The 14,000-nt window shown below is 48.4% G+C and overlaps 1 long non-coding RNA gene across 1 annotated transcript in view; it reads left to right on the top strand.

Annotated features, from left to right (window-relative positions):
- Positions 1 to 5,086: 5,086 nt before the first annotated feature.
- Positions 5,087 to 14,000, top strand: part of LOC144753702 (uncharacterized) — a 40,032-nt gene continuing 31,118 nt past the window's right edge. The window contains exons 1-2 of the long non-coding RNA XR_013594487.1: positions 5,087 to 5,266; positions 9,707 to 9,787. This is a non-coding gene — a long non-coding RNA (uncharacterized LOC144753702). The remainder of the gene's footprint in view (positions 5,267 to 9,706; positions 9,788 to 14,000) is intronic.

The following is a 14,000-nucleotide window of genomic DNA, read 5'->3' as shown; positions in this document are numbered from 1 at the left end:
ACGGATCCACCTTCCTTTGTGTCATCCCCAAACATGTATTTCATCTGTGGCACGAAGGCCTACACCTGGCTCCCCAAAGGCTGGGGGGGCACTTGCTACATCTCCTTCGTCCTTCCTCCAACTTATGTGGCCCCAGCGAATCACCACAGACAAAAACGAGCCAAAGACGTTGAGCAAGCCGACTCAACAGGGGCACAGTTCCTCGATGCTATGAAAGGACTCGTCCCCCTCTGGGGCCCGATGGCAAACAGCCGTGCCATCCGACATTTGACTCAGGCAGTCGAGACAACCATGAACATCACAGCGGGCATCTTTGCCAACAACACTGCCGAGCTCCAAGCGGTCCGTTTGGTGGCTCTTCAGAACCGCCTCGTTCTAGATGTAGTTCTGGCGGACCGTGGAGGAGCATGCCGCATTATTGGGGCCAGCTGTTGTACATACATACCGGACAACTCACCCTCAGTGTACAAAGCCATCGAACATCTTCACAGACTCTCTTCGGAAGTTCACCAAGAGCAAGAAGAATGGTCGCTTGGTGGTTGGTTCTGGGACACCGTCAAAAACTGGGGCTGGAGACTGCTCACCATTATCCTGATTCCCGTAGTCGTAATATGTGGCCTATGCTTAGGAATTCAATGTTTGCTACCTATGTGTTCTTTATGTGCGAGTTGTATTTTTCCCAAAACTGTGGACATTGGAAGCGAACATATGAGGGCATTATATGATACCGAAGTTAGGAATTTGATGAAAATTGACATTGAGTAAGCAAGTTGGCTAGATATGTTGAAAAGGGAGGACTGTTAAAAGTTAGGCTGAAAACCGTCAACATTATCGGCGCCCTCTTGCTCTCCTTAAACCTTTTGTGCGCGTAAAACAGCCGCCATTTTTTTGGACACCATGGCTTCCCTGCTCTCGCCGAGAGCCAGCGCGTCTCTCTCTCTCTCTCCTAACTTCGCTGGCAACCCCCCCTGCTTGCACCTGCCTTGAGTCATAAACCCCTCTTCGGCGCTGCTCTGCCCCAGGCCCTCATCCTGTTCCCAGCGCGACACCTCCCTGCTTCCCCGTCATGACCTCCGGCCTTTTTTGATGCAAACCCCTTTTCCCCGTGTGCCCGTTTGTCTTCCCCGTTCCCAGGCCGACACCTAGCTCTGCCGATACCAATCTCTTGCCCCTCCCCCTACCATAGGAAGCTTCCCTCCTCAAAGGACCCCCGAGATGATCAAAGCCCCCCCCCCATCCCATGAGATCCGATCGAAACCCGCACACTCCGTGAATCGGCGGAATACCCAGCTGCGCAATGATCATCACCTGTTGTGAACGGGGCGGGGACTTCCACTGTAGCCTTGCATGGGAACGGGCTGGGAAGGGGGGATTCTGAGGATGTCTTTCCGTACATCAAAGTATCAACGAGAATGTGTTACATGTAATAAAGAGATAAACTTGTGTATAAGAGGCCAGGCCTCCGGGATGCAGTTAGAGCACCTCAGAACGATACCTTCTGTCCGTTTTCGTTGTGTTCTCCTCCGGAGCGAATAAAAACCTTGTTTCCTGCCTTCCAGTCTCCAGCGCCTGCCTCTTCAATAGTTTAACTTCTTTGTGGGTTCAAGAGGCGACATCGCCGGGCAATAATTAAGGATCTTATATTCTGGTTGGTAGTGCCCCCCAGTTTGTATTTTTCCACAGCATCAGCAAGAGGTGGGGGAACTGATAAGATGCTTTAGGGACCCTTTGAAAGTGTCACCCCTTATGTACAGAGGTGCACAGCACGCCTAGAGTTTACTCTCTCAGGAAGTGAGAGACACGTTGACACACAACCCAACGTGGTGAAAAGAGAGAGAGATGCACTCATGTGAGCACAGAGACAGGTAACTCCCCAGTCACGTCCACACTAACTGGAGCTGTCGATACCCACAGCTGTGGAGGTAGAAAGAGGGCAGAGCTGGAAGGCTCAGGTAAGTTTAGTAGAAATTCAAACATGGACAAAAGCAGGATGGAAACACCCGCTGCTTGTCAGTAGTATACCTTTATAATTTCTTCTTCAAGAAAAGCTGGGACACCCCCACACTTCAGGTCTCTATGAAGGTGCGAGGCTGATAGTGAGATCAGGGTATGAACGGTTGTTTCAATTTCCTCTGGGAGCACTGGAGGTCTAGGATGCTGTGATTTGCCCTTCAAATATTTAGCTTTTTAAATGGAGCCAACAGGTGCACTTTAAAACACATTTACAAATAAAATGACGAATGAAAAGACAGAATGTAAGGAATGTACAGAAACTCCTGCTTGTATGTGTCACATGTCTCTGGTTGCAGCACATGGCATGCTTATCCTCAGTTCGCCGGTCCACTGTGCCCACGGACAGCCATGGGCGGCATCGACTCATGAACACACCGCGTACCAGCAGACAGACATGGGTGGCATCAGCTCGCGAACACACCCTGTACCAGCAGACAGGCATGGGTGGTATCGGCCCCCCAGCACACCCTGTACCAGCAGACAGGCATGGGTGGTATCGGCCCCCCAGCACACCCTGTACCAGCAGACAGGCATGGGTGGCATCGGCTCACAAACACACCCTGTAACAGCAGACAGGCATGGGTGCATCGACTCATGAACACACCGCGTACCAGCAGACAGGCGTGGGTGGCATCGGCTCACAAACACACCCTGTAACAGCAGACAGGCATGGGTGGCATCGACTCATGAACACACCGCGTACCAGCAGACAGGCGTGGGTGGCATCAGATCGCGAACACACCCTGTACCAGCAGACAGCCATGGGTGAAATCGGCTCACAAGCACACCCTGTACCAGCAGACAGCCATGGGTGGCATCGGCCCACAAGCACACCCTGTACCAGCAGACAGCCATGGGTGGCATCGGCCAGGGCCGGCTCTAGGCTCACGGAGGCCCTGAGCAGGGAGTGTAGGTAGGGGGCCCGAGGCCGCCAAATCCCTGCCAGGGGCCGCAACGCAAATATGTATCTAAGGATATATATTGGCGTGGCAGCCCCTGGGGTTTGGCGGCCCTGTGCAGGTGCACAGCTTGCACATGCCTTAGGCCGGCCCTGCATCGGCCCACAAGCACACCCTGTACCAGCAGACAGGCATGGGTGGCATTGGCTCACGAACACACCCTCTCCCTGCTACAGACTTGTCTGAAGTCCACTTATATGTCTCATAGAGACATGTCAAAACAATCATTTACAAATGTAATGCTTATCACCTCGCCCATTCGTTTCTGGACACAAAGCCACTGGCAAAGATACCTCTGTCAGTGGTTTTGGAGAGAGGGTCGCCTTTCCTGAGCGCTAGTCTACCTGTTACATATGTCAACTTCTACTCTTCTTGACCTGCTTTAACAGGAAAGTATTCTAAATGATTTATATTTATGCCTTGCCACTCTTATACCATGGCTGCCTACAATATTGAGCTATAACCGCCATTAAGCCAGGACCAGCATTAAGGTAGAGAATGCACTATGATGCCAGGCATGGCCAGAATGTGTCATGAATTTACTACCATAATGTAGGGGCCAGCTTTATAGATGCAATGGATGTCCATTATATATAAGGAATTAACACCATTGGGCAATGGATGCTCACAATCACACAAACATTACCAGTGTACTGCCCAACCCATCCCTGTGGCTGTGATGCCCACAATATTTCAGGAATTACCTGCAGAGCGCCGTCCTGAACGCCAGGACACTGTGGGGCACCATTGTGCAATGGATGCGGACAAAATGCCAATAATTGCCACCAAACTGTCAGGACTGCCATTATGCCATAGTGAGGCCTCCATCATACCACAGATACCCACAATATACCAGGAAATGCAACCCTTATGCCAGCACCAGCATTTTACCAGTAGTGGACAACATGCCACGGATGTCCACGTGTTACCCAAACCTACCACCATTATACCGTGGAACGACACTCATGCACTCTTTACCCGTGCACACACAGTCAAAGACACAAACACTTATGCACAGACAGACGTGGAGTCACTCATGCTCATAAACAAACTAAACATACATCAACATTTTATTTTACACAAAAAAGTGCCCTGCGCTCTGTGCTGCTCTCCACTTCTGCTGCTGCTCCGGGCTGCCTCGTTGCTTCTCTTCACAGTGGCTCAGATCCTGACACATGCGCCCAGGAGGAGGGAAAGGTAGACGGGAGCATCCAAGGGGCTGGGGTAACTCGTGCAGCCACTGTGGGTGCCAAGCGACTGAGGGGCACGAGGCTTGAGTGAATGAGGTGGCGGGAGCGAGTATGAAGCGAGCAGGAGTGCACGGGAGTGCTGGGGCATATGGCGCAGGAGAATGCGCCAAGGAGTCTGGGGGAGTAATGCACAAAGGAAGGGTGTCTGTCTGGAGAAGGTGGGTTGTGGGACCAGTTGAATCTACTCGCATGGCGGGGTGGGACCTTTAGCAGGGGAAGTGGCTGTCAGTAATGGGGCAGAGGGAAAGGGGCCGTGGGCCATCAGTTTAGATTTGGGTTCCTGGAGGGTTTCATTCCTCCCGTTGGTGGGAGAGCTGCAGGGGAGCTTCCTTTCGAGCAGATACATTTCTTTGTTTGTGTTTTTTCAACTTGATGGGGAGGCTACTATGGGAAATTCTTGTTATTTCTTTTGTTATGCAGATGGGCGGTTTCTTGCAAATGTACAACAACAAGGTAGTGGGATATCCACGGACGACGTGTCAATCATCATTTTGTAAAATCTGCCACAAAATGCGCATCAGTGTTCTACTAAGCTCCATTGAGGCAAATCACAATCACCTCAAAGGCCACTGCTAAAAAACTCTGGCATGTAACCGCATAACTACCCGCAGAACCAGGGGCCTGACATATCAAATGGGTTTCTCTCATTATGTGTCTATAGAAAAATGTGTTATTCCATATGACCCTGGCTGCCATGGTTGCCATAACAAGCGCCACTGCATTTCACATAACCACAGAAAGAATCTCTTCATGCGCAGCATTAGCTCATGTGACACCTGGGGTGACTATGGACATGAAACTGATTATGTTCTCTGTTTCCTTCCCAGGAGCAAACAAGCAGGACCAAGCGCTGCCAGGTGAGGCGCCTACCCTGCCGCGCTCGAGGAGCTGCCAGGAGAGACAGAGGCACACTGCTCACGAGGATGCAGCCAGAAGAAGTGCTCTTTCTGACTCGAAGACCACTGACACTACCCGAGCCAGAACAAGTGACAGAGGAGGAACATACCCAGCAACACAGAAGAGAACTACACGATGCAAGTGCAGGTGAGAATTACATGATGAAAGTGCAAGTGAAAACTGCATGATGAACGTGCAAGTGAGAACTACATGATGAAAATGCAGGTGAAAATGACATGATGAAGGTGCAAGTGAGAACTGCATGATGAAAGTTTAAGTGAGAATTACATGATGAAGGTGCAGGTGAGATCTACACGATGAAAGTGCAAGTGAGATCTACATGATGAAAGTGCAGGTGGGACCTGCATGATGAAAGTGCAGGTGAGAACTGCATGATGAAAGTGCAGGTGAGAATTACACGATGAAAGTACAGGTGAGAAGTACACAATGAAAGTGCAGGTGAGAAGTACACGATGAAAGTGCAGGTAAGAACTGCATGATGAAAGTGTAAGAACTACATGATGAAAGTGCAGGTGAGAACTACATGATGAAAGTTCAAATGAGAACTACATGATGAAAGTGCAGGTGAGAAGTACACGATGAAAGTGCAGGTGAGATCTAAACAATGAAAGTGCAAGTGAGAACTACATGATAAAAGTGCCGGTGAGAACTACATGATGAAAGTGCAGGTGAGAACTACATGATGAAAGTGCAGGTAAGAATTACATGATAAAAGTGCAGGTGAGAACTGCATGATATAAGTGCAGGTGAGCAGCTCATAACTTTTGGCCCAAACTGGCAGGCATTAGCACCCCTTGCACCAACGTTAAATGTACTTCTCCCTAGTGAAGCTCCTGGCTGCTGCCACAGCTCCATTCTTGTTGCTGTCCCCGCAGGATAGCAGCCTGGGGTTGACCCCCCCTGGGGGTGTGGGTTGCTACTATGCTCAAATATACAAATAGGCTCTTCCTTCCATAACTGTATTGCAAGTGCATGAGACCAGAAGATTTATTTTTCGTTCAGAACAAATAAATGACCTACTGCTAAGAGCTGCACTCGAATGCTGGAACACCTACATTTGTAATTTGTTCTGCCCGGCTATTCAGGAAATAAATCATGTCTTATTTATTTGTCCCGTCTAAAGCTCGACCAAAATTGCTGGAACTGCTACTTTGTAAGTTATAAAGATATAACTCTACAAGAGGTTTATCTCCATGTATTGGTCCTTCGACTTTGGCGTTTTTTTTCCTGTTTAAAATTATTTTAGATTTTTATTTTCAATACAAATGTATCATCTGGGGATAGTTTTATCTCTCCATTATACAAATGTAATGTGTTTGTAAATAGAGTTGTGATGCTATGTTGCCCTGCAGTGGAGGGCTCAAATAATTTTATAAATAGATAAAATACACATATAAACAAAACAAAGTGCATCCAAGGCTTACAACTTCTTCCCCCATTTTATCTCACACTTCCATTGACAATGCAATCAAAGCATCCAGACTATTGAAAGGATCAACCTGGAAAATATTTTTAACTATTACAGCTAATGTTTCCCAAGATATAGAGCTTTGAAAATTTCTGGGGGAACATGCGGTCCCCAGCTGACACTCGGAAGTACCCAGACTTTGTGGGCCCTGAAATGGTTTGTTCTGAGACTGCGATACGGGATAGTGAGAATCCAATACCGCTTGTGCATGAGAAAAAGTTGAGCATAAGTGCCCCGTTATTGCTGTTGGCCCCGGAGGTCTACTAAAAGCCCTTACTGTTATTCTTCAGACAAGGGAGGCTCCTGGGCACTCGTGAAACCTTCACAGCTGTTGGCCAATATCCATTGTTAAACAAGCATTGGCAAAGCCCACAAGTCTTGCATTTGTAATGTGATTGTTAAGCTCTTACCTTTGTCAATGCCAATTTGAAAAGCATTGTCTGAAAAGATAAAAAATTCTTAGTTGGGAAGAAAAAAAAACATAACTTATTGTATCTCAAAACTGTCCATTGATTTCAATATTTTTACTCTTTATGATTGCCATGGTTTATTTTTCAAATGTTAAGCAGGTAATGCTGAACAGGATTTTAAAAAGCTGTTGCATGTAATCCAGCTTCAAACATGACACAAGGAACTAGTTACACATACTTAAAAGAACTTAGCTGTCTGAGGAAGTGTCATTTACTTTCCATGTAACTCAGAACTGGGACAAATGCTCTGGCTATTTGGTGATCTGCAGCAGACCAAAGAGTAGATTTATGGGCCTGACAAAGAAGGGACATCTTTCCAGCCACTCTCAATACACATTCTGCCTCAAATGCAAGCTTAGGGCAGCAGACGTCTTCTCCCCACCATATTTGCACTGCCTTTGTTTGGCAAGGCCTTTGCTTTTTTGCAACATGTGGAAAGTAGTAGATACATTAAAATCAAGCTGATAAAGTCTACTGTTTAGTCAAACCCTGCAAAAATATACCTGCTCCTGTGCTTTTTCTGGTGAGCAGGGAGGAGTGGGAAGCAACACAGAGAGTGCAGGCGCAGGAATGTGAAGGGAAAAGTAGCATACGGAGCCAAGAGCAAGAAAACACATATATTCCCTTACAGTGCTGAAAGAAAAAGAAAAGAAGTTCCCTGATGTAAGCCACGAAGCATTGCGAGTCATCCAGTCAAAAGGATGGTAAAGAAGCTATGAACCAGTGCAGCACAAGAAGAGAAAGGATAGCTATTGAATAAGAAGCAAGCAAATAAGACTGACCAGAAAGACAACAAATGATAAGCAATGGGCTAATCCAAAACCCACTAGTGGATCCTAAGTATACTAAAATACATAGGAAACAACAAGATGATAGTGGATTAGAACCTGTGAAATGCATGCATCCTTTCATTGAATAAACTGAAAAATGAGAGCACATGTGAGTGGTAGTATTATTCAGCAATTTCCTTCATTTAGCCCTAATCCTCTTCAGTATATGCCAGGATTTGTTATCTAGATTGTTGTCCATCTTACAATTAATTAAATCAGGCTTCCTCTAGCTAAGTTCGGGCTTCTTGATCCTGGCTTGCTGCAAGTGGTGTTGGATTTGCTGAATTCCGCACTTTACGGGGGCTGTGTTCCACAGTCTTGGAAACACGCTCTGATCCTCCCACTCTCAAAGAAGCCCAATCTCGATCCAATTAACTGACTGGGCTAATTTTAGACCCATTTCTCTGTTGTCTTTCTTTTTCACAATTTTGGAAAAAGCATGTAAACTCATTGCTCACCACCTTGGTGAAAGACTACCAACTTCTTAAGTCTTCCCAATTGGGCTTTAGATCTGGACACAGTATGGAGTCCGCCCTCTTGGTAGTCACAGAACATGTAAAATGGCTCGTGGTCGAGGGCGGAACAGCTGTGCTAATCCTATTGGATCTTAGTGCAGCCTTCTATACAGTGACCCACTTCATCCTTGTAGATAGATTGATGGCTCTGTGCTTTGAGGGAACTTCCCTAGCTTGGCTGACCTCTTTCTTGAAAGATCGGTCATTTCAAGTTTTTCATCAGAGGCAAGGTAAGGGATTTGTGCCCTGACCTCAGGTGTACCCCAAGGTTCTGTGTTGAGCCCTATGCTGTTCAACCTTTATGTTCGCCCTCTTGCAGATGTGGTAGAGAGCTGTGGTTTGACATTGTTTTCCCACGCAGATGACACACAAAATGATTTTCTCTTTGTCATCCTCACAGAGGCACAACCCTGATGGCACAACCCTGATGCCTTCTACCTTGGTCGAGTTGCTTCCTAGATGCTTCCTAGATGAAAAGCAACTTGCTTAAACGTAACAATGATACAACCAAGGGTATGGTTTTAGGTAGAAACCCACAGCTCTGGGGTCCACAACATTGGCCTGAGTCTCTGGGGGCTCTTCCAATTTTATCTCTCAACGTAAAAAGTTTGGGATTTTGGCTGGTTGAAACTCTGTCTATGTGTCCCCAAGTGGCCAAAGTGGCATCCACCTCTTTCTTTGTGCTAAAGTGGGTGAGGAAGAATATTTGGATCATTCCTCACTCGCCACAAAGAACACTGATTCTGGCCCTGATGCTCTCACAAGTGGATTACTGTTACGTTCTCTACCTGGAAGTTGACAAGGTCTGCATTTTCCGTCTGCAGGTTGTGCAGAACTCAGCTGCAAGACTCCTTTCTCGGCATCGGAAGTATGTCCTGGCTTCTCCTTTTCTTTGTGAACTGCACTGACTTCCAATTAAAGAAAGTGCAATATAAAACTCTATGCTTTATGTTTAAAGGTAGAGATTGATTTGGCCCTTGCTATATACAGGACCTGGTCTCTCCCTATCAACCCAGCTGGAGACTCATATCTGATAATTGCGATTCTCCTATTACCATGAACAGAGAATCTGGATATCATTAAAGACACAGAGGCTAACATTATGCATTATTCTTTTAATACAACTTCAAGCAGCCATTTTAAAGTTATACATCACACAAGCAAAGCTCTAGAATATAATGCTCATGTGTTGCAATGGAGACACGCCTAGATAGATCTGCCTCTTTTAAATGCAATGAAAACAAAGTTCAACTATTATGAAAAGAAATAAACTTCTTCTTTAGAACTGGTGAATTCCAAAGGAACAACAAAGCACGATGCCGAGACTTGCTTGGAGGGAAGAGGAGGAAGTCTTAAATCTCCAGGTAAGATCCTGCATCTTGTGGAGGAACCATTTAAGCTGAATTATCTGAAAAAGGATGAAATATTACAAATTTACACTAATAAGCCCTATGTAAAAGGGAGAATATTGATCAAATTAAATAGTGCATTAATAAAGCATAATACATCAAAACAACTGAATTGTTTTCTCACTACACTTTTAAAAAAAAATCTAAACTTCAAACAAATGCAATAAAGTAAATTATTATCATGCTAGCTTAAGAGACCACTCCTTTGAGGGAAGGGTTGGGATAAAGTTAGCCTCCGTGTCTAATGAAATCCAGATTCTCTGGTCATGGTAATAGGAGAACCGCAATTTCATTACAAGACCGGAGACTACATTATGCATGTTGGTAGTCTAGTAAAAGTACATCAAATATGTGTTCAACAGGTTTACAGTAATGGAGGGGGCGTGGCTACCAGCCAAGCATGGTAGACGTGAGCTGAGCTCGCTCCGTCTAACACCCTAAAAATAAGCTAATCATCCTGAAATTCCTGGCACTAAAGTTCCCCCGTCTCAGTCCACTACTAGAGAGCTGTATTAAGGAAAGGGGTGACTGGTTTAAAAGACTGCCGAGGCTGTGGATCACCGAGACCGGCTCTTCGCGCTCGAGAGGCCTACACACGGAGAAAAAGCCACGGCCCACAGTAAGAGGAGGAGCCGCAAGACATCCGCTACTGAGACCCGGTGTTCGGGATCCCCCGGACACAGGCGACCTGCGAACCGCAGCAGAGAAGCGGGGACAGGCGAACGGACCCTACGCAACCGGACACACAGCAGGATACGGTGGGAGCAAGACACGCCCGAGAGGAGCGGACTGGGTCCGGACGTGTGGAGGTGAGACGGGACCACCGCAGCCGACGGCAGAGTGGGGCGGACTGTGCGGGAGCCCGATACGGGACACCGGAGCGGACGGGCGGGGGCCCCGTACCACACCATTGAGAACTGAAACTGTTACCTGCTCGGAGGGGACACACGGGGACGTTCGACAGCGAGATCCTAGTGAGTACGCACGGCCGCCATTTTGCACGCAAAACACGGGAGTGGCAAGGGGGCACTGAGCGGAGGGCCAGCTCAGGGCATTCATTACAACTGGCCGGAATTCAGCGGCACCTAGACCAAGACACGCAGGACACCCGTGGATCCTGAAGAGCTGCCCATCCCCCCCCCTCTGCCTGCCAACGAAGCCATGCAGGCTGGGACCGGCTGCAAATAGGGCGTTCCGCAAAGACGACTGTAGCGGAGAGCAACATATGAACTATCCGCCGATAGGGTCCGACTGTGAGACCAGAGAGGCGCCCTTCAACCCTGCACCAGGCCGAAAATTGTTCTCGGGGCGGCGAGGGGATTAAGCACGTTGGCACATAGCTCCGGAGAGTACGCTGGCCTGGGAGAGCCACACGGGCCCCGGAGGAACATAAGAGTGAGCACAGACAATCCCTACTTGTGGGCATTGAGGCCGAGGAAGCAAACATAGTCTATCACTGTGCATTTGGGAACACGCTGGACAGTGCAACTGGGTGAGTGCCGTCAACGTTTTGCGACGTGCCGATTGGATCTATTGGATTGGGATAACGGTCAGAGACCTTGAGTCCGAATACACAGGGATTGTAAGGAGGGCCCGAGAGAAGGGGAAACACTTACACCGCAACAGGGACGACTTGATTCCCGGGAGCGGATTAAGTCATGGTGCGCAAAAGTCTCAAACAGCCGGTCCCAACGGCGAACAACATGCTATCATCCACTGGCTCTGAGGACCCTCTGGCCTCCTCTAACGACGACATCATCCCGCCAACGGGCATGGACTCACAAGAGGCCAAGCTGGACTTGATCCTGACAGAAATCAGGGCCTCGAGGGAAGCGCTGGAAACGTGCATAGACGCAATGTCCACGGGATTGACACTTCTGAAGGCCGACCACAAAAAACTAGCGGAGAAAGTGACTGAACACAAACTTGCCTTAGACGACCTGATTCCTCAACAAATGGAACACTCCACGAGACTAGAGGAGTTGGAACGTCAGCTCAAGGGATTGCGGGATAGAGTGGATGACGCGGAAGGGCGCTTGCGCCGAAACAATATACGTATCCTAGGCATTCTGGAGCGCAGTGAGGGGGCGAACCCCACGCAGTTTGTAGAAGACTGGCTGAAGAAACTGGCGACCCCGGCGGAGCTTACCCCGATGTACAGTGTGGAACACGCACATAGAGTGCCCCCAAGGCCGCCCAAACCAGGGGCGCCTCCGAGACCTCTGATAGCATGCCTTCTGCACTATAAGGATAGGGACACAATACTAAAGGCAGCTAGGGAGAATGCACCGGTGAAATACGAAAACAGGACAGTGTCGATATACCCGGACTTCACCCCAGCAGTACAGAAAGCCAGATCGACCTTTCTAGGGGTAAAACGTACATTGCGGGATCGCAACCTGAAATACACACTCCTCTTCCCAGCACGCCTTAAGATTATACAGGGACATAAGACATATTTCTTTGATACCCCGGAGGAGGCGGCTGAGTGGATGGAAGTGGCACTCACACCAAACCCATCTCAGGACCATACGGAGACGGCGAAAGGGGGATACCCCGCTGGCCACCCAGAACCGCAACAAGAACTGCGCGGCACTGCATCAGGGGAAAAAGGAGGGGAGAGAGGCCGTTCGCCGCAGAAAGTGCCCCGGGAGCGGCACTACTGACGACAAATGTGCTGGCAGCCCACGAGGCCCGAGTTCGAACAGGAACGGACAGCCAGGACAGTTCACGCACGGCAGAAACGGACTCGGACACTAGTGCACAATTGTTTCCGAGCATCACAGCCCAAATGGCGAATGACTTTTGATGCCCTGTAACGAAGATGTCGAGTGGTAACGTATATATGCAGATGCTCGGAACATTGATGGGGGAACAGTGGACCAGGGTACATGTTAACGCAAGGTTGGTATGTAGTGGCATTGGAATAAAACAGTGAAGAGTGTTTGACTGGGTGCAACCCCCCAGGCCAAGGCACAATTGAGTTCTACTATCACCCACGTTGGGTATATTAATGTTTGGTCCCCAGTGTTTTTTGGGTGGGGACCCTAAGGTTGGGAGGTTACACGTGAGAGAAGCACTTACAAAACACATCACAATGAAGCGCACTCTGGTGGTACTAATACTTTCGCACGACGCGGGCACTCATGGCCATGACGACTCCTAACACATATAAGTTCTGCACCTGGAAAGTGAGGGGTATGGGATCGATACTTAAGAGACATAGAATGCTGGCGCAATTGAACAGAAGGCAAGTGAATATAGCATACCTACAAGAGACCCACGTAAATTAGTCAGAGGGCGACAAATTGCTTAAGTAATGGAAGGGCCAATTATACGCTACCGAATACTCAGCATTCTCCCGTGGGGTGGCCATCTGGATCAGGAACTCTGTCCCCTTCCAAAAGATGGAGCTGCGGGTGGATAAAGAAGGGAGATATGTGTTTGTAAGAGGGGTGCTAGATAGCATTATAATAGTTTTAGGCTGTGTATACGCACCTAACATGGAACAATCCAAGTTCCTGACCACTATTAGTGGGCTGCTGTCAGAATGGTCGGAGCATGACTGGATAATAGGCGGGGACTATAATGCGGTCCTGGACCTTACCCTAGACAGATCACACCCCCCCTGCATGCAGCAATTAGCCGGAGACAAGCAGAAGCCCTAGCGCACTGGGCGACCGGCTGGGGCATGGTAGATGTGTGGAGAATTAAGCATGATACCCACAGGGAATACACATTCTACTCCCCTCCCCAAAAGCTGCACACTAGAATAGACCGCATCTTCTGCTCCAGTACACTAATGGGGTCCATTGTTTCGACCGAGCACATGGGAAAGACGTTGTCAGACCACAACCCAGTGGAACTGACAATGCAGTGGGGTAGGATTCCAACCCCGATACCAACATGGCGCTTGTCGCCGGGGCTGCTGGAGGACACAGTATTCAGTTCTACACTGTTAGACGCAATTACAAAGTTTTTTGCTAAAAACACGAACACAGCTAGTTCCAGGCAAATAGAGTGGGATGCCTTTAAGGTAACTATACGTGGAGTGGCGATGGGTACGAAGGTGGGCATTAAGCATTCAGTAGTAGAGAAACTCACAAAGGTGGAGGGAAAGCTAGCAATGCTCGAAAGTGAGGCCGCGGGCACGAACAACAACCTCACA

Source organism: Lissotriton helveticus, chromosome 5_1 (assembly GCF_964261635.1).
Source record: "Lissotriton helveticus chromosome 5_1, aLisHel1.1, whole genome shotgun sequence".
NCBI classification, from domain to species: domain Eukaryota; kingdom Metazoa; phylum Chordata; class Amphibia; order Caudata; family Salamandridae; genus Lissotriton; species Lissotriton helveticus.
The sequence above is the reverse complement of the archived record's forward strand: the minus strand, read 5'-3'. Positions and strand labels throughout refer to the sequence as shown.